The sequence below is a fragment of the Dromiciops gliroides genome, chromosome 1 (genome assembly GCF_019393635.1).
Source record: "Dromiciops gliroides isolate mDroGli1 chromosome 1, mDroGli1.pri, whole genome shotgun sequence".
In the NCBI taxonomy this organism is placed as follows: Eukaryota; Metazoa; Chordata; class Mammalia; order Microbiotheria; family Microbiotheriidae; genus Dromiciops; species Dromiciops gliroides.
The window spans coordinates 713,098,370-713,119,864 of record NC_057861.1 but is presented as its reverse complement, the minus strand read 5'-3'; the positions used below and the strand labels follow the sequence as shown (position 1 = coordinate 713,119,864).

The 21,495-nt window shown below is 36.1% G+C and overlaps 1 protein-coding gene and 1 non-coding gene across 3 annotated transcripts in view; both read left to right on the top strand.

Annotated features, from left to right (window-relative positions):
- The window catches only part of GRM7 (glutamate metabotropic receptor 7), a 995,782-nt gene that overhangs the window by 674,751 nt on the left and 299,536 nt on the right, over positions 1-21,495 (top strand). The gene's annotated exons all lie outside the window — the stretch shown is intronic.
- On the top strand, positions 11,031-11,136 carry LOC122737707. The gene has a single exon (XR_006354507.1). It is a non-coding gene; the product is annotated as a U6 spliceosomal RNA (small nuclear RNA).

Here is a 21,495-nt window from a genome sequence, read left to right as displayed (position 1 = left end):
GGAAGGAGCTATGATGCCTGACATTTGAAAACATGGATTCAAAGCCAGTGGTAACACATTGATGTATATGTATTGCTGAGGTAAGTCACCCCTTGAAACTGCTTTGGAGTAGTTTATGTTTTTCATTCGATGGATAGAAGGAGAGAGTGGCAAATACTAAGCTGTCTGATTTTTAGATATGCTTTACCTTTAATGTTCAATGTAAATGCACGTTTGGGTTCCAAATGTCAGCTTATAGGAGACAGTCAAGACTTTGCAGTACCTTACATGGTGCCTGGTATATAGGAGGAGCATTATAAATGTTTGGTGAATGAATGAATGAATGAATGAATGAATGAATGAATGAATGAATGAATGAATGAATGAATTCAATTCCCCTACTCCAGGAGGAAAGGGCATACTAGAACCCCAGCACGTCTCCCTCATCTGATTACTGTCATTGTGGCAAAGATGAATGCCACTGCCGTTTTACTTTATTGTTTGTAATAAGAGGAAGCCAAAGTTGAAAAGTGATTGATTTGTGTTGTAGCCCTTAGATTGCAATATCATGGTAGAACTCAGGCACATGTATTCATGATGCCCTGAAAATAACGGCTACCTCTCATTACACTGGGTGAAGACACGTGCCTATGTCCCTTTTTGTTTGTTTTCTAGTTGAACATTTAAAGATTACAAACTTCTACGGAAACACTTTTTCTCCCCCATCTTCTTCTGCCTTCTTTCTCCATACATTTTCAGGACTGTATAGTACAAGGGAAGCAACTGATAGTTGCTTTATCTAAAATGGCAAATGTTTTCTTAAAGGAAGGAAATGTAAAGGTTAGACAATCGCATAGTAAATAGTCAAGGTGGAATTCACACCCCAGTCTTACTGAACTTACATTCAATATTCTGTCCCTACATATGCATGCATATGGATATCCATGCAACTAGGTGGAGCAATGGATAGAGTGCTGGGTCTAGAATCAGGAAGACTCATCTTTAGGAGTTCAAATATGTCCTCAGACATTCATTGACTGTGTGATCCAGGGCAAGTCACTTGACCCTGTTTGTTTCAGTTTTCTCATGTGTACAATCAGCAGGAGAAGGAAATGGCAAATAACTCCAGTATTTTTGCCAAGAAAACTCTGAATGGGGTCACCAAGAGTCAGGCATGACTGACAAACAACTAAACAACAGAAACAATGTCTGCATATCTACAGAAATGAGATATGTCTCACACACATGTACATATAAACTGAGATACATCTAATATCATACTACAAATACAGAAAGCTCCACAGTACCATGGGATTTGGGATATATGTGAATACATACATATATACATACACATATACATATGTACACAAATTAATCTATGTACAATACTATTTTAATGTTACCAAGAATTAGATAAGACAGAAACAGTTTTTTTTTTTTTTTAAAGTCTATTCCTTCCATTATGTATACCTGTAGGGGCAGCTAGGTGGCACAGTGGATAGAGCACCGGCCCTGGAGTCAGGAGTACCTGAGTTCAAATCTGTCCTCAGACACTTAACACTTACTAGCTGTGTGACCCTGGGCAAGTCACTTAACCCCAATTGCCTCACTAAAAAATGAAAAAAAAAAAAACCAAAACATTATGTATGCCTGTATTAGACTATGGGAAAGTCACTTTACCTCTAAGCCATTGTTTCCTCATTCATCAAATTATGTGGTTAAACTGCCTAATTACTAACAGATAACTTGAAATTCTCTGATTTTAGTAAGGACTTGCTCTGGTCATATATATAATATGCACATATATGTATGTGTGTGTATATATATATATATATATATATATATATATATATATATATTTATATGTATGTATACACACACATATACCTCTTATGTGGTCTTGTTTATCCTGGGGTACTGAGTACTGCCAAGATATTTTGCTTTTCAAAGAATCTTGGGTATTATTGAGCAAAGAACCAAATATCACAACTACTCACAAAGTACTTTTAGTTTCATCTGGGAAATTTCTATAAATTGGAGATATCATAATTCTGAGGAAAATAAAAATAAAAGTAATAAGCATTATATTTTTATAACAGTATTGTTTCCAAAATACTTTATATAGATTATTTATTTTAATGCTCACAACAACCTTGTGAACTAGACCTTGCAAGTATATTGCCATCCTCATTTCACTGATGAGTTAACTTAGGGATATAAAAATTAAGTGGCTTGCCAATGCTTATGCAAGCTAGTAAGAGTCATGGCAAGAACTGAACCCAGATCTGTCTAAGCCCAAGGCAGTATGGGATAAATGTCCAAGTAACATAACAAAAAAATAAGAGTTTCTAAGAGGAAGAGTTCACAAATGGACTGGTGTTTTCACAGGAAGCTTCATGTAGATGGTTAGGTCTGGAAAGATGATCAAGTTTGAAAAAGTCAAATAAGAATAGGAATGGCATCCAAGATAGGGAGAATTATATGAACAAGAGTTTCAAATCAGGATAAAAACTATAGTAAAATAATTGTGTGTCTTTATGTTAATGAAGTAATCCCTGTCATATCATTCAGGTAGATATTTTTTCAACCTACAACTATCCTGTCTTGGTAGATCCATAATTATAGGGATAGAAAGTAAATTTGGAAGGAACAACAGAGAGCATCTAGTTCTTACCACCTGGTTGGTAAAATGGATAGAATGCTAAGCCTGGAGAAAGGCAGAGTCAGGGAGACCTGAGTTCAAATTCAGTCTCAGAAATGTTCTAGCTTTATAACCTTAGGGAAGTTCACTTAACCTTTATGTGCCTAAGTTTTCTCAAAAACAAAGATAATAAGCATACCTTTCAGGGTCATTGGAAAGATCAAATGAGATAATGTTTGTAAAGCATTTAGCATAGTACCTAGCACATAGTAGGTGCTTGATAAATATTTGTTCCTTTTCACTGATACTCCACTGTATATGTGGAAAGATTATCTTTTGGTGAATCTTTATAATCAGTTTTAAAATATCATTTACTCTTAATACTATCCAAATCTAGGTCATCGTTGGTTTTTGTTTTGTTTTGGTTTCGTTTTGGTGAGAAAAGTGCTTTGTAAATCCTAAAGTTCCTATATAAATGTGAATTTTTTTATCAGTGTTACAATTGTGGTCTCCTTCCCATTCATTTCTTTTTTTTTTTGCGAGGCAATTGGGGTTAAGTGACTTTCCCAGGGTCACACAGCTAGTTAAGTGTTAAGTGTCTGAGGCCAGATTTGAACTCAAGTCCTCCTGAATGCAGTGCCAGTGCTTTATCCACTTCGCCACCTAGCTGCCCCAGAGTAACTACTTCTTATAACAAATGTATATTGACTTGGGGCAGCTAGGTGACACAGTGGAAAAATCACTGGCCCTGGACTCAGGAGAACCTGAGTTCAAATCCATCCTCAGACACTTAACACTTACTAGCTGTGTGACCCTGGGCAAGTCACTTAACCCTCATTGCCCTGAACAAACATATATATATTGAGCATCTACAATATTAAGTGTATGCTACTATGACCATTTTTGACTTACCAAGAATTACCAAAAGCATGTGCTTTGAATTGAAAGTAAACATTTGTTTTTATTACTGACTTGAATGAAGAAGGCCTGCTTATCAAATTTATGAATGATACCAAACTGGGAGCAATGATATATACTGGATGACAGAGTCATTTTTCCAGAGGTACCCAACAGAACAGAATAATTAGCTGTGTACACTCCTTTTTTTTTTTTTTTTAGTGAGGCAATTGGGGTTAAGTGACTTGCCCAGGGTCACACAGCTAGTAAGTGTTAAGTTTCTGAGGCCAGATTTGAACTCAGGTACTCCTGACTCCAGGGCCGGTGCTCTATCCACTGTGCCACCTAGCTGCCCCTGTGTACACTCTTGAGAAGGATAAAAAAATGGCAAAAAATGGTCTGGAATCTGTCACCCATGAAGAATAAAAGAAAGAAATGGAAATATTTAGCCTGGAGAAGAGATGATTTGAGAACATGATTGGCTGCCAATACTGTGAAGGGAAATGGTATGAATAGAGAAATAGGCTTTTTTCTTGTTCAGAATAACAGCACTAGGACCATTGACTACAAATCATATGACAGCAAAGAACATCCTAATAACTAGATCTATCCAAGAATAAGAAAAAAAAATATTCTTTGTTCCATATGGGAAGAAAGCAAGAAAAGGCTAGGTGGTCAATGGTTAGGCATCATGCAGAAGGGATTCTTGGATAAGGGATATGGTTGAACTAGGCTACCTTCAAAGTGCCTTTCAGCTCTAGTTTCTATAACCCTAAAATTTCAGTTGTATATCATTGTTTTATGTGTCACTTTGTGAGTGTGGCAGAATGGCAGATGGATGACTATCAGGGATGTTGTAAAGTGATTCATGCTTCTGAAAGGGTTAGATTTGATGAGTAATGAGATTATTTCAACTCTAGTAGTCCATGAAGCAAATAGAATACATAATTCATGTTGATTTGAAGAGGATGGGGACTAGTATTTATATAGTCCCTACTATGTGTCAGGGGCTATGCTAAACTCCTTTAAAAAATACTATCTCATTTTCTCCTCACAACAACCTGGGAGGTAGGTGCTTTATTTTCTCCATTTCACAATTGGGGAAGCTGAGTCAAATTGAGGTTAAGTAAGTGACTTTCCTAGGGCCACATAGCTATTGTTTGTAGCCTCATTTGACTCCAGGCCCAGCCTTAAATCCAGTCATCAGATTCCACTCTGAAGTACTGAATATCTCATTCCTAGAAACAAAAGATGAAAGCTGTGGTCTTAGAATTCCTATAGTCAATCAACAAGTTTAAAAAAAAAAAGTGTTGTCAATCTAATAGTGTAAAGTAAATGGGGGTACACAAGCATCATCCTCATTCTTTTCTTCCAATTTTCTGGAACTATGTGTTTGGCATTATTTACCTAGAAGAGAGTGCTTTGAGAATCTGTTGAGAATAATTTGGATTTTTGAGACCCAGGACACAAAACAAAAAGCTCTTATTTAGCTTGGTCCTCTACTATTTCCTGAATGTAAATAGCACAAATTAGGTGACAGAGGGAAGGGGCTAAGTTCAGTGACTTGTAGGACAGAATAATTTGTTATATATAATCCTGTGTAACTCAATACATAAAGTTTTGTATCAATGAGCCATTCTTGGGGATCTGGTAGTAGTTTTGTTTTACTGAATGCTTCCTTGAATAGCATTTTTGCCTTTGATACTTTAAAAAATAATAATAATATTAGCCTAGTCACATGATAGTTATATCAGGATAGCTCAGTTACTCCTTTTGGGAAGAAATATATCAAAACACTAGAGATGATTAGATAGATAGATAGATAGATAGATAGATAGATAGATAGATAGATAGATAGATAGATAGATAGATAGATGATAGATCAATCCAATCTAATAAACATTTATTAAGTGCCTACCATTTGCCAAGTATTATACTACGCACAAAGGATATAGTTAATTTTTTAAAGGAGCATACAGTCTAAATTGGCAAGATAACACACAAAAGAGTCAGGAAATTTGTGGGGATGGGGAGAAACAGGACACCACAGGGTATTGGGTACAGAGTTGAAACTGGATAGAGCAGCATATGTAAAGTGAAGTGAATTGAAAATTCCTCTTTCTGCCTTTTATAAATGGGAGGAGTTTGGTAAGTCGCCCTCCAACTCTCCAATCAGAGGAGAGAAGAGACTGAGGTGGGGGTGGTGTCTCAATGAAGACTTGATTTAGCAGCATGGTGGGGAGGTTAGAAGTGATGAGTTTATCCTGAGAGTGGCATCTTGTTTTGTCGAGTTGAAACCAGGCTGGGCAGCAGATGCAAAGAGGACAGATCTAGTAAGATACATAGATTGATAGTAGAAGATAAAGCAACACCTATATTCATATCTTAAGAGGAAACTGGAAAGATATCTATGAACTAATGCAGAGTAAATTGAGCAAAACTAGGAGAATGATTTATACAATGACAACAATATAGAGGAAAATATTTTTTTAAAGAATTTGTAATCCGGCCTGATAAACCACAAGTCCAGAAAAATGAAGATGAACTTCTTGTCAAAGAGGCAAAGGACTTAAAATGACATGAGCAATGGTAGAATTTGTGTTTCAGGGGTTTTTTAATATTTTGAGGGTTTTATTTTTGTTATCATTTTTAAATTGGAAGGTAGAAGTAAAAGAGAAGAATAACAAATGCCTCTAAAGTAAATACAGAATTTAAAAGATATTGATATGTTTATGCACACATATATATGTGTGTGCAAATATATGCCTCTTTACTGTGATGGACACAAAAAAAATCATATTTATTATGTGCATATTTTAAATTGGATTCCAAACAATCTATTTATATTCTTTAAATTCCCTTATTGCAGACCTTTCTCATGAGATGCTAATTTTCTTCTATCTTTTAGTCTGTGCATGTATCAGCCAATTAAAAAGTAAAATCACATCCAAATATATTCAGTGTGCTTCAATACATATCAATTACTAATCTAGAAATGAAGTTGCTCCTATGCCTTTTTGATATAGTCTCTTCATTTAGCTAGTCTCTGTTGTCCTCATCATTGATCTCTACCACTTCTCCTCTTACAGAGCAGTTAAGGGCATCCAAACAAACGACTTCATAATTACAAAAAGGAGGATTCCTTAAGTTAAAATGTGAACTTGCTACCCTTGTTTATTTCATTTCAACATTTAACTATAGTCATTTCCCTTTTATCCACGTGAACAAACCCTCATATAGGCAGTTCCTTTCAGTAACTATTAATTTGCAGACAATGCTTCCCAAGCCCAGGGGAGGACCATTTGTCAAATCATTGACCTGCTGAAAAACCATATGCTACTGCCTTAGCCTTTGATAGCACACTGGACTTCTAAGCAGTAGGCCAAAAACCAGATTTAAAGTGTTGCTCTCTTGCTGAGGTTATGTTGTGATTTAATAATGTGTGGTATAAAAATGCTGATAACCAGATCCTTATGGACAGTTCCCCCATCTCTGAACTATTGAGATATTTTGGTATGGAAGAAAAATCCGGGGCTACTGACCTTCATTAATACACAACCCAAAGCCGATGGCAACATTAATCATTTAAGTGGGCAAATGAAGTTTTGGCTAGTTGATGTCTTAATATTTTGAGAGTATCTTCCTCTTAAAATGAGTTCAACACATCAGGTGCTGAAAACCCAACAGTGAGATCCATGAAATGTTCTGATTCTAATTTTTATTTTCTCATTATTTTCTGGCTAGTTCCCCATTTCCTCCAGGAACTTGACATTCTCCCTTCCTAATTTTAAACTTTCTTCAATAACCGTATTCTTCCCAGCTACCTACAGACATGGATAGATTTGTCCATTAGGAAAAATAATTAAATAATTTACTTCACCCTGGCATTTCCTGAAGCTAATAGAAAAAAAAAAAACAGGCTAAACTCATTATCTTTACCTTCTTGTCTTGACCACTGAAATTCCTATATTCATATAGTGGTTTTTTCTAGGGTTCAAATCCTAAGAAGTCCTTACCTTTCTTAACTTCTCGATGAATCTTTTGGCACCTTTGATCACTCCCTTCTGCTGATTCTTTTCTTTCTGAACTTTCTGGACATACTCTTCTGATTCTCCTCCTACTTGTCTGACTGGTCCTTCTTAATCTCTCAATCTACGTCATCATACTGTTCCTATCACCACAAATGAGGATATCCCTAGACTCTGTCCTGAGACCTCTATTCTTCTTTCTCTATAGTCTCTTTAGGGCATTGCATTAGGTTCAACTGTCATCCATATCTGGGTGACTCCTAAATCTCCTTAGGACCCTAGGCAGGAAAACTGTGACTGAAAGCTTTTGAGAGCTGGAAAAGACTTTAGAGGCTATTAAGTCCAACCTCCATATTTTACAGAAAAGGGAATTTAGGCACTGAATTTAAATGACTCACTCAGTGTTACACAATTAGTAAGTAGTTGAGGTGGGATGTGAATTTAAGCTTTTCTAACTCCAGGTCAAGTGTTCCATCTTCATTCTTGAGCTCACAAAAGCTTGGGTTCTCAAGCCAAATACCAACCTTTTTGTAGACATCATCCTTTTCTGCTTATAATCCACCTCTCCTGAAACTAAAAGAACACAAACACAGATAAACTCAGAGGTCTTCTGCAGAAATAGACTGATGGAAAGAATTAAAGTAAAGGGAGGAGGGAAAGTAAAGCAAAGAGATGCTTGAGGGTACACAACTTGACAAGAGAAAAGAAGGTGATTAGTGGAGGAAGGGGTGGGTTCAACACATCTGGATCATGCTTTTTTTCTTGGCTCCTTGCCCACATTTGAGATGCTTAGAGCATGATTCTTGTAGAAAATGACAGACCAGAATTGTAGAACTGCTGGGTTATTGATGTTGGGGATTCTATAACCATCTGAAAAAGCAAAACAAACAAACAAACAAAACAAAAAAAAAAAACAAACCATCAGTTGCTAGGGGCAGCTAGGTGGTGCAGTGGATAGAGCACTGGCCCTGGAGTCAGGAATACCTGAGTTCAAATCCGGCCTCAGAAACTTAACACTTACTAGCTGTGTGACCCTGGGCAAGTCACTTAACCCCAATTGCCTCACTAAAAAACAAAACAAAAACATCAGTTGCTGGTTTTGGTGCACAACAGGCTCCAAAGATAGAAGCAAACACAGCAGCATCCTTTCTAACAGAAGGAGGAGAAATAGCTTCAAGACTGAGAAGTGTGCTTGAGTAGACACTCAAGTAGTTTTTCTCTTCCTCCCCTGTAACCCTGAAAAATGTTAATACCTTGTAAAGCTATCCTAGAGTGAGTTTCCTTAGGATCAAGAACTCCTATAGAATCACTGACCCAGCAAGATTTTCTTTTCATTGTGTGGATTATGGAAGGATCATAGTCCTGAGAGCATTTTATATGATAATCTCAGGCCTAATGAAGTAGAGCCAAGATGAGTTTTAGTATCAGGTAAGTTGGTGTCTTCTTCCCCACCCCTGCCCCCTACCTTCTATGGCAAGGTCTTAGAGGAGGCTAGGCAATGACGAACTTATTGGGAATGGCTTAGGGACACCAACCCTCCAGGGCAGATGATGTCAGGGCAAAGTTTAGGAAGAAGCTTTCAATACAAGGAGTATTCTATCCTCCCTTCTGTCATGGATTTGATAGATTTCTTACTGCAACCTTTCTGAGTTTCGATTTAAAGAGGGAACATAGTAGGTGTTTAATGAATGTTTGTTGATATATTAGCAAGCAGAAAGATGAAAAAGGAAATGGCTTCCTCTAATATGGGATATAGGGGAAAAAGAAATTTATTTAGTTCTTTAGACTTTCCTAAGCTGTATTCAAAGTGTTATCCTCAACCTTTTCATGTTTGAATGAGAAAGAAAAAATGAAAAGAAATTCTAACACCAGGAGATTCAAATGTGAATCCACAGAAGGAGTATCTAATCATTTTGAAGGATTGGGAGATACTTAAGAAAGTTCAAAAGCCCCAGATTAGTTTAATAAATGAACTGGGCCAGGCTTTCATGGAAAGTCTTTTGCCTGTCTTCAATTTTTGCCTTTTTTTCCTAGAGATTATGGACGAGGAATTAGTATGTTTTTTTTTTCCTTATGAAGTTATTTCATATAGCTCTCCTCTTGGCAGGCTGCCAAGAGCCCTTTGTGTTATTGCGTAGGAAGCTAATGGTACCAATTATTAATTCATATTCACAAACACAATTCATACTAAAGCATATAGCTTAAAACTAAAAATCCTCAACACATTTGTTTTTCCCCAACTATCAACTAGGGAGGTGACAGAAGGACTAACTGAAGGTGTCTGGCTCACCACGCTGTGAGTGTTTATAGATATGTAGCCCAGAAACTCTGACAGAAATTGCTTTACTCTACGATGGGGACAGTAGATCCGATAATATAGCTATATGGAGGGGAGTAATGTCTAAAAAGACTCAAAAGGGAGGAAAGATCTGGGTTGTGGAGAGATTTGAAGGACAAACATATGAGTTTGTTTTTGTTGTTGTTGTTTGTTTTATCTTAGGGACAAAATAGGTAGCCACTAGAATGAGAGTAGGTGGGATAACATGGTCAGACCTGCTCTTTAAGAAATTATGGAGGGGGTGGAGGATAGATTGGGATGGGGAGAAATCTGAAGTACAGAAGACAAGTAGAAAGCTATTGGAATAATCTAATTGAGAGGTGATGGAGGCCTGAGCTAACTTTTTTATGGAGTTCTGGGATATTATCAGGAGATGTGTAGATAAGAATGACAAGAATTGGTAATTGATTGGATATGTAAGAGTAGGGAGTAGAGGATGAAAGTGAGACTTCAAACCTGGGAGTCTGAAAGGATGATGGTACCCTTGACCATAATAGGGAACTTTATAAGAAGCATTGGTTCTGGGAAAATAGAAAATAAGTTCTGCCTTTCTGTGGAGTTTAAGATACTTATAGGTCAGGGCAGCTAGGTGGTGCAGTGGAGGAAGCATTGGCCCTGGATTCAAGAGGACCTGACTTCAAATTCGACCTCAAACATGTGACACTTAGTAGCTGTGTGACCTTGGGCAAGTCACTTAACCCTCATTGCCCCCCCACACACACACACACAAATAGGTCATCCAGTTACAAAATAACAAATGACAGGTGATAATATGGGATTGGTACTCAGGAGAAAGAGTAGGTTTGGATATATAAGAATAGGAGTCATCTACACAAAGATGATCACTGAGCACATAAGGCCTGATGAGATCACCCAGCAAAGAGACAAAAGGGAAAAGGGCACAGGAAAGCCTTGGGTTGGAATCAGAGTTAGTGGGCACAATATGGATAATGGTCAAGCAAAGGGTACTGAGTAGAAGAGGTCAGGCAAGTAGCAAAACCAAGAGAATGGTGTTAGGAAAATTCAAAAAAGAGAGATTATCTAGAAGGACAGAAATGGTTCTCAGCATTCTCAAATGCTGCAGAGAAGTCTGGAGATATGAGGACTGAGAAAAAGCCATTAGATTTGGCAATTTAAAAATCATCAGGTACTCATTTCAGTGGTATATGTATTAAAAGCAGAAAGATACAGAGAAGATAAGCATAATTCCTCCACAGGGGTGACATGCAAATCATGAAGTGTTCCATATTATTACAGTTAATCTTAATCATAACAAACTATAACTATGTATGTACAAAAATATTTTCCTTTGTTTAGTGACCAAAAATGGGTATCTGAGGTGGTGCCCATCACTTGGGGAATGGATGGACAAATTACGGTATGAAAATGTGATGGAATACTCATGTGCTGTAAAAAACATATGGAGATCGTTTCAGAGAAACCTGGAAAAACTTATATGAACTGATGAAGAATGAAGTAAACAACACCAGAACAATTTACATAATGACAACAATATGATAAAGACGAACAACTTTGAAAGAATTAGGAACTTTGATCAGCATAATAAACAATTCGGATTCCAGGGAATACATGATGAAATCTCTTATCCCTCTCCTAACAGAGAGATGAAGGTGTCAGAATGCTAAATTAGTCATATTTCTTTTTTTTTTAGAGCTATTTATTTTATTTTTTTACATATAAGGTATTTTATTTTTTCCGTTACATGTAAAGATAGTTCTCAACTTTTGTTTATACAAGCTTTACAATTTCAGATATTTCTCCCTCCCTCCCCTCCCTCCCCCCTCCCCTAGACAGCAGGTAATCTGATATAGGTTATATCTATATATCTATATACATATACATATAGATATATATACACACATATATATATACACATAATAACATTAATCCTATTTCTGCATTAATCCTGTTACAAGAGAAAAAATCAGAGTAGTGATGCAAAACCTCAAAATAGAAAAAAAAAAAACAACAGCACCCAAAACAAAAGAAATAGGTTCAATCAGCATCTATACACCACAGTTCTTTTTTTTTTTCTTGGATTTGGAGATCCTCTTCTATCATGAGTTCCCTGGAACTCTTCTGTACCATTGCATTGGTGAGAAGAATATAGTCCATCACAGTAGGTCAACACTCAATGTTGATGACACTTTGTACAATGTTCTTCTGGTTCTGCTCATCTCACTCATCATCAGCTCACATAAGATCCTCCAGGTTTCTCTGAACTCCTCCTGCTCATCATTTCTTACAGCACAGTAGTATTCCATTGTATTCATATACCACAACTTGTCCAGCCATTCCCCAATTGATGGGCACCCCCTCAACTTCCAATTCCTTGCTACCACGTAAAGAGCAGCTAGAAATATTTTTGTACATGTGGGTCCCTTTCCCCCTTCCATGATTTCTTTGGGAAAAAGACCTAAAAGTGGAATTGCTGGGTCAAATGGTATGCACAGCTTTATCACCCTTTGGGCATAATTCCAAATTGCTCTCCAGAATGGTTGGATCAGTTCACAGCTCCACCAACAATGCATTAGTGTTCCAATTTTCCCACAGCCTCTCCAACATTTATTATCTTCCTTTTTTGTCATTTTAGCCAATCTGATAGGTGTCAGGTGGTACCTCAGAGTTGTTTTAATTTGCATCTCTCTAATCATTAGAGATTTAGAGCATTTTTTCATATGGGAATAGATAGCTTTGGTTTCTTCATCAGAAAACTGCCTGTTCATATCCTTTGACCATTTCTCAATTGGGGAATGACTTGGATTCTTATAAATTTGATTTAATTCCCTATATATTTTAGAGATGAGGCCTTTATCAGAAACACTGGCCTCAAAAATTGTTTCCCAGCTTTCTGCCTCACTTCCAATTTTGGATGCATTGCTTCTGTTTCTACAAAATTTTTTTAATTTAATATAATCAAAATCATCCATTTTGCATTTTATAATATACTCTATCTCTTGTTTGGTCAAAATCTGTTTTCCTTTACAAAGATCTGATAGGTACACTATTCCTTTCTCTCCTAATTTACCTATGGTATCACCTCTTATGTCTAAATCATGTATCCATTTTGACCTTATTTTAGTATAAGGTGTAAGATGTTGGTCTATGCCTAATTTCTGCCATACTATCTTCCAGTTTTCCCAGCAGTTTCTGTCAAATACTGAGTTCCTATTCCAGAAGCTGGAGTCTTTGGGTTTATCAAACACTACATTACTAGTGTCATTAACTACTGCATTTCCTGAGCCTAGCCTATTCCATTGATCTACCACTCTATTTTTTAGCCAGTACCAGATAGTTTTGATGACTGCCGCTTTATAGTAGAGCTCCAGGTTTGGTACCGCTAACCCACCTTCCTGTGAATTTTTTTTCATTATTTCCCTGGATATTCTTGATTTTTTGTTTTTCCAGATGAATTTTGTTATTATTTTTGCTAGCTGTATAAAATAAGTTTTAGGTAGTCTGATTGGTATGGCACTGAATAAGTAAATTAATTTAGGCAGTATTGTCATTTTTACTATATTAGCTCTGCCTGTCCATGAGCAATTGATATCTTTCCAATTATTTAGATTTGATTTGATTTGTGTGAAGAGTGTTTGGTAGTTGTGTTCATAGAGTTCCTGGGTTTGTCTTGGCAAGTAGACCCCCAAGTATTTTATATTATCTACCCTTACTTTAAATGGAATTTCTCTTTCTATCTCTTGCTGCTGGACTTTGTTGGTCATGTATAGAAATGCTGATGATTTATGTGGATTTATTTTATATCCTGCTACTTTGCTAAAGTTGTTAATTGTTTCAAGTAATTTTTGAGTTGATTCTCTAGGATTCTTTAAGTATACCATCATATCATCTGCAAAGAGTGATAGTTTTGTTTCCTCCTTGCCTATTCTAATTCCTTTAATTCCTTTCTCTTCTCTGATTGCTAAAGCTAACATTTCTAGGACAATATTAAATAATAGGGGTGATAATGGACATCCCTGTTTCACCCCTGATCTTATTGGGAAGGCCTCTAATTTATCTCCATTGCATATAATACTTGCTGATGGCTTTAGGTAGATACTGTTTATTATTCTAAGGAAAGCTCCCCCTATTCCTAAACTCTCTAGTGTTTTTATTAGGAATGGGTGTTGTACTTTGTCAAAAGCTTTCTCTGCATCTATTGAGATAATCATATGATTTTGGTTGGTTTTCTTATTGATGTGGTTGATTATGTTAATAGTTTTTCTAATGTTGAACCAGCCCTGCATTCCTGGTATAAATCCCACCTGGTCATAGGGTATTATCCTGGTGATCACTTGCTGTAATCTCCTTGCTAATATCTTATTTAAGATTTTAGCATCAATATTCATTAGGGAAATTGGTCAATAATTTTCTTTCTCTGTTTTTGCTTTGCCTGGTTTTGGTATCACCACCATATTTGTGTCATAAAACGAATTTGGTAGAACTCCTTCTTCACCTATTTTTCCAAATAATTTGTATAATATTGGAATTAATTTTTCTTTAAATGTTTGGTAAAATTCGCCCGTAAACCCATCTGGCCCTGGGGATTTTTTCTTAGGGAGTTCATTAATGGCTTGTTCAATTTCTTTTTCTAATATGGGTTTATTTAAGGATTTTATTTCTTCTTCCGTTAACTTGGGCAGTTTGTATTTTTGTAAATATTCATCCATTTCATTTAGATTGTCAAATTTATTGGCATACAGTTGGGCAAAATAATTCCTAATTATTGACTTAATTTGCACTTCATTGGTGGTAACATCACCCTTTTCATTTTTGATACTGGTAATTTGGTTTTCTTCTTTCTTTTTTTTAATCAAATTAACCAATATTTTATCTATTTTATTGGTTTTTTCATAAAACCAGCTCTTAGTTTTATTGATTAATTCTATAGTTTTTTTGCTTTCAATCTTATTAATTTCTCCTTTAATTTTCAGGATCTCTAATTTAGTGTCTAATTGGGGATTTCTAATTTGTTCTTTTTCTAGCTTTTTAAGTTGCATGCCCGATTCATTAATCTCCTCTTTCTCTTTTTTATTCATGTAAGCATTTAGATCTATAAATTTTCCCCTAAGCACTGCTTTGGCTGCATCCCATAGATTTTGGTATGTTGTCTCATTATTGTCATTCTCTTGGATAAAGTTATTGATTGTTTCTATGATTTCTTGTTTGGCCCATTCATTCTTTAGAATGAAATTATTTAGTTTCCAATTGATTTTCATTCTACTTTTCCCTGGCTCTTTCTTACATGTAATTTTTATTGCATCATGATTTGAGAAGGATGCATTTACTATTTCTGCCTTTCTACATTTGACTATGATGTTTTTGTGCCCTAATACATGGTCAATTTTTGAAAATGTGCCATGTACTGCTGAGAAAAAGGTATATTCCTTTCTATCCCCACTCAATTTTCTCCAGACATCTATCATGTCTAACTTTTCTAGTAATCTATTCACCTCACTCACTTCATATTTCTTTTTGGACATGACCAGTGGAAAAAATTGGTTTACTTAACTATACATGCTTGTAATAGTTATTTTGTTTTTCTTTTGTTCTCCCTTGGAAGGGTATAGGTGGGAAGGTGAGAAGGCAAGTTTTTCCTGGTTGAAAAAAATCACACACATATAAATTATATTTATCTATCTATATCACATCATTTTTACATATGTACACAATACATATATGTATATATAATCATTACTAAATTTAGAAAGAATTGTGATAGTTAAGTGAGGAAGTCAGACTGCAGTATGTTTAGAAGTGAATGAGAAAAAAGGAGGTGGAAACCCTAAGTTTAGATGTCTTTTTCAAAGCATCTATAAATAGAAAGGATAGTCAAATCTATTGAGGGATTTGTTTCGGGAAAAGAAAAACTTGGGCATTTTTGTTGGAAGCAGGAAAAGAATCTATAAGTAAGAATACATTGAAAGTTAGAAAGGAGTAGGGATGAGAATAGGAGCAACTTGTTGGAAAAGACAGGAGCAATCATATCAAAATTACATGTAGAGTACTTGACATTAGCAAGGAGAAAGACCATGTCATTATGTGAGACTAGAATAAAAGAAGTCCTGGCGGGGAGTGAGTTTTGGTGAATGTAAAAGAAAGAGAAGGGGATAAGACCTGATTTTTTTCAATAAAGTATGAGATGAGATCCTCAGTTGAGATGATATGGGAAGGATGTGTTATTAGAAGCTTGAGGAGAGACAAGATTTGGAACAGCTACTGTCGAGAGAGGTATTGAAAATCAATTTAGGGAAGGGCAAAAGGATTGCTCTTCTACAGCAAGGGTCTAGTTGATATTAGATAATATAAAATTGTAGTGTTTCCAGTCAGCATGGCTACATGAATATAACAAGGATGTTGTATAACTCCAAAAATCACATACTATTTGACGTCATTCTGAGTTTGGATTTATAAGTCCAGAATTCCAGGGTTCTCTTATTTCCTCATGGGTCATACTTTTACTAGTTGTCCTCCCTCCAAGTGCATGGTTATTCTTGGGCTTTAACTTCACAGCTTGAATGTCTATTAAAATAATGGATTACTTCTTCTAGAGACTTTTGAAGTGATCTAGTCTACCTCTCTTATTTTCCAGGTGAGGTGATGCAATTGAAGTTGTTTGTTTTGTTTTGGTTTGGTTTTTTTGAGGGGCAATGGGGGTTAAGTGACCTGCCCAGGGTCACACAGCTAGTAAGTGATGCAATTGAAGTTGAAGAATTAGGTTAGGTAGCTCATGGCATAAAAAATGACCCAAGTACCTTGGATCTTAATCCAATATTCTTTCCATTATACCACACTGATTTTTCTAATATATAATAAGTAAAATTATTTAAATTTAAAACATAGTTTAGAGCAAGATGTTAATAGAGTACTGACAGTGTTTAAAAAAAAAGATACACAAATGTCACCCCATGATCAGGATTCCTGTCAGAATTTCAGGAGCAGAAGGCAGTATGGCATAGTGGGAAAAGAGCATTGACTTGGAAGTGAAAAAAAATCTAATTTCTGATCATGTCTCTGATGCCTGTTACGTCTGTGACCTGCCTGAACCTGCAAATCCCTTCACCTTCCTATACTTCACTTTTTTAATTTATAAAAAGAATCAAGTTAGAGTAAATGGCCTTTGAGCTCCCTTCTAGCCCTAGATCCTTCTTCCTTCCGATATATAGCTAGCTGTTTTTGCTCTTTAAACTTATAGCTTTCCTCCCCTAATTTTTAGAAATTATTTCTGTTTCTCTAATGCTGTATAGTGAATAAAGGATAGGCAGTTTATTATGGTAGGTAGAGACCTGAGTTTGGAGCCAGGAAGCCCTAGGAAAGTGACTTAGTCTCTCCGTGCTCTAGACTGTAAAGTATAAATTGGTGGGGAAGTGTTGAACTGCATTAGTAGAGGGAGCTCCAGAGTCAGAAGTTCCCCATACCCATCAAATCACAGGTCAAGTCCCTGTGCTCATCATAGCTCTTTCCTTTCTCATTTGTGGATCTCAGTTTGCTCTTTTGTAAAAGAGACTGTTGAACTAGAGCATCCCTAAGGTCCTTCTCTTCTGTGTAACTTCCTCAACCTCCAAAAGAATAGAAAGACAGGGGCAGCTAGGTGGAGCAGTTGATAAAGCACCGGACCTGGATTCAGGATCACTTGAGTTCAAATCTGGCCTCAGACACTTGACACTTACTAGCTGTGTGACCCTGGGCATGTCACTTAACCCCCATTGCCCTGCAAAACAAAACAAAAACAAAAAACAAACAAACAAGAAAGACATAAAACCTCACTGACCAGTAGCAGAACATAAGGAACTGATAGAACATCTGTCTCTCAGACAGCTTTTTAAAAGATTGTAAGCTCTGCATGCTCCTGTAATTGAGGCAGATAGCATTGACAGGTCCAGATGCTGAATGACTGAAAGGACCCAGGACAATGCCATGAGATGTTGAACAGCAGGATGTGAACTTACTATTTCTGTCTAGAGTGATAAATAAATGAAAAGGGGAGAATTACCTCGATGCTGGGGGACACAACAAATTACTTCTGAGCATGTGGCATGAGGCCAAAATAATGAGTCCTAAGTTTTATGAGAAGCTACTGCTAAGGTTACTTGAGGCTCATAAGCAGAGTTAAACTGCTCCTTTAAGAGCTATTATGCCACGTAATTTACTCTGGTCTTATTATTGATTTTAATATGAATTTCCTCCTTCTCCCCCTTTACCTGTATGTAATATAGAAACCACTGGGATTCTGTGAATTTCACTTGATTTGTTAATAACTTATGTCACTAGTTAGAAGGATGCATGCTTTCCAAGCATCAAAATGTCAGTGGGAAGGAGCCTTTAGTGGCCATTGATTCCAACCCATATCTGAAAATAATCTTTTCTACAAATTACCTAAAAAATAATCATCCAGCCTCTGTTTGAAGATATCCAGTGAAAGGAAAAAATCCTTCAGAAACAGAAAATTCCAGTGTTAGCTGTAATTATTAAAGGATTTTTATTTTACATTTTTCTAAATTGCATCCTCTGTTTCTGATTTTATCCTTATGGGCCAAGCAGAACAAGGCTTTCATTGCTGAGTAATCTCTCTGCCTCTTTAAAATGAAATACATCCATACTGTTTCAGCCTTCCCAATTCTCATCTATGTCTTTAAAACAAGCAGACAAACATACAAAAAAACAACAATTCTTCATAGATTGTGAACCATAGATTGTGAAATTGGTCTTTTAATATTTTAAAATATTTTCTTTGGGTCCAACAGCTCTTCAGGAAGATATATAACCTGATTTCTTTTTGATCAATTGTAGGATCACAGGTTTATAGCTACAAATACTTTAATGTTTATATAGTTGTATTTCACTTTCAAAAGATCAACATTATCATCATAAGTTCATAGATTTAGAACAGCAAAAAGCCTTATTATGCACCTAGCTGGCTAAAGTCATTTACTCAAGATCCTAAAGGTTAGATCATAGACATAGAATTATAAGATTCTTAGGAACCTTTTAGTTCAACCCCCTTATTTGAGGAATCTGAGATCTAGAGAGGTTAAGTTATTTCCCATTTCTGAAGTATATCTTGATTTCAAATCTTTCTGACTTCCAATCCAGTACTGTATCCACTACACCATCCTATCTATAATAGAGAGTAGAGCAAAGATTCAAATGCAGTTCTTCTTATCTCAAAAACAATAGGATTTTTTTTCATTTTGTTTTGTTTTTGTTTTCTTCTGCTGCAAAATAGTTCCTTTTTTGTCCTAGATTATACTAATAATATTTTTGATAAGCCACCCTACATAATATCCTTTAGTCTGTTTATGCCCACCATGTGCCCTTGGGGTTACCTGTATTTTTTTTCATTCCTTGGAGATTATGGTGTTCCATGATTCATGACTATAAAACACCACCTTGAAAACCCTAGTATTAAAAAGATGAACTTTTTTGTTTCAGAGAATAGCTTAGGAGTACTGAAAATGCTATGTAATCTCCCAAGTGTAATATAGCCTTCTCTACTTCTTCTATTCAATTCTTAGCTCAAATTCCCTCCATTTGTAGTATCTGTCCAAGATGCATGTACTGATGATGGGCATTAGATGTAGGCAACAGGCTGCCCATCTGACTGCATGCCATAACTTGGGCAAAATGCAAGTTTCATCCCCTTATTTTTTCCCATGTGGCTAAATTCTGTAGAGAGCCTATGGTTTACATTGAGGACTGCCTGTCATTTTCTGGGATGATGCAATCAATGCAGCTGTAATCTGGAGAAACTCCCCAGCTACAGAAAACTCATACTCTATTTCATTTTGGCACAGGACCCCATCGAGATAGTTCTAGGCAAATTTTGCTGTTTTATGCTTCACTTGATATTGAGCATCAGAGAATTTCTTGAGCAAATTCAACTTCCTGGTTGCATCAGTCAAGGAAACTTGTATGAACTTAATTAACATGTACATTAAAGATACCTTGTTGGAGAATGGGCTTCAAGACTGCATTTTTCTTGATGGTATTAAATGATTTTTCATAAATAACAACCACAAAAAGAAGAAAAACAAAATAAACAACAGTAATGAACAAATTAGATATTCAAGTTAATTTTAATTAGTATAAGATTTTTTAAAAAAATTAAATGAAGGGCAGCTAGGTAGTGCAGTGGATAGAGCACCAGCCCTGGATTCAGGAGGACCTGAGTTCAAATCTGGACTCAGACACTTAACACATTATCTGTGTGACCCTGGGCAAGTCACTTAACCCCAACTGCCTCACCAAAAAAAAAAAAATTAAATGAGACCTGTGATTTTAATCAATATAGGCAACTCCCTCTACCTGTGCCAATTTGTGCTTATTTCAATTTCCCATTTGGCCAAATTGAAAGTTCTAAAAATCTTTGAAAATTCAAAAGAGAAAATTCCTATGACAACTCCAGTCATAAGCATGGATAGCATCTGTATCATTATTCTCTGTTTGATCAGTGTTGAAACTTTGCCACCAGACCAATGCAATGAGAGTGATTCTGATAATTAAGGAAATTTACCACTTTCTTGAGCAGCCAAGCCCTAATGTGATTTCTTGTGGTGTAGCAGATACAAAGCTGGATGGTACAGTGACAAAGATGCTAGCTCTGGGTTCAAATCTTGCCTCTGACAAAACTTCTGAGACCTATCGCTAATCACTTATTCTCCCTGGGCATAATTTCCTCATATGTAAAATGAGTACCTTGCACTGTATGACCTCTAAATTTCCTTCCCATCCTAAATCAAAGATTCTCTGAGTATATTAGTGGATAGCAAGGCATAGCCATGTTCATTTTGCTTACATCCTATGTGGACATAATAATAGCAATAAATAATAATAACAATAATTTACTATTTATATAGTACTTACTATGTGCTAGGTAACATGCTAAGCATATTACAAATATCACTTCATTGGATCCTTACACAAACCCTTGAAGGTAGGTCCTATTATTATCCCCATTCTATACTTGAGTAAACTGAGTCAAACAGATGTTAAGTTACTTGTCTATGGTAACTTAAATATAAAGTGTCTGAAGCTGAATCTGAACACAATTCGTCCTAACTCCAGGCAAAGCACTGTATCCAAGATACTACATAGGTTCATGCCAGCAAAATATTTTAGAATGCTTCCCTTCCTCTTCCTTCCCTGTCCTCCCATACACTTTTCTCCCCACTTTTCCCTTCCTTTCTCCTTCCATCTCAATCCCTCCCCTTTTGTCCCCTCTTTTCAGACCACCTTCTATGAACATATTACCACACATTTGGGATTTTGGTCATATTGAATACATCATTCAACATTTAGCTACTTCTTTTTTTTTGAAAATGTATTTTCCATTTCACTTCTTTGGTATCAGTGATTGCTTTTTGCATATCCAAAATATTATTCTATTACTATAGTCCTGGTATCATATAATGGAAAGAAATGGAACTGGAGAGAGGGGTTCAAGAAATCAGGATCTTCATCCTAACTCTATCGTTAATCATGATATTGTAGTAATTCATCCCCTGTGGTGTAAATTAGATAAGATGCTAGACTTGTCATCAGACAAAGGAGAGTCAAAATGTAACCTCTCGGAGCAGCTAGGTGGCGCAGTGGAT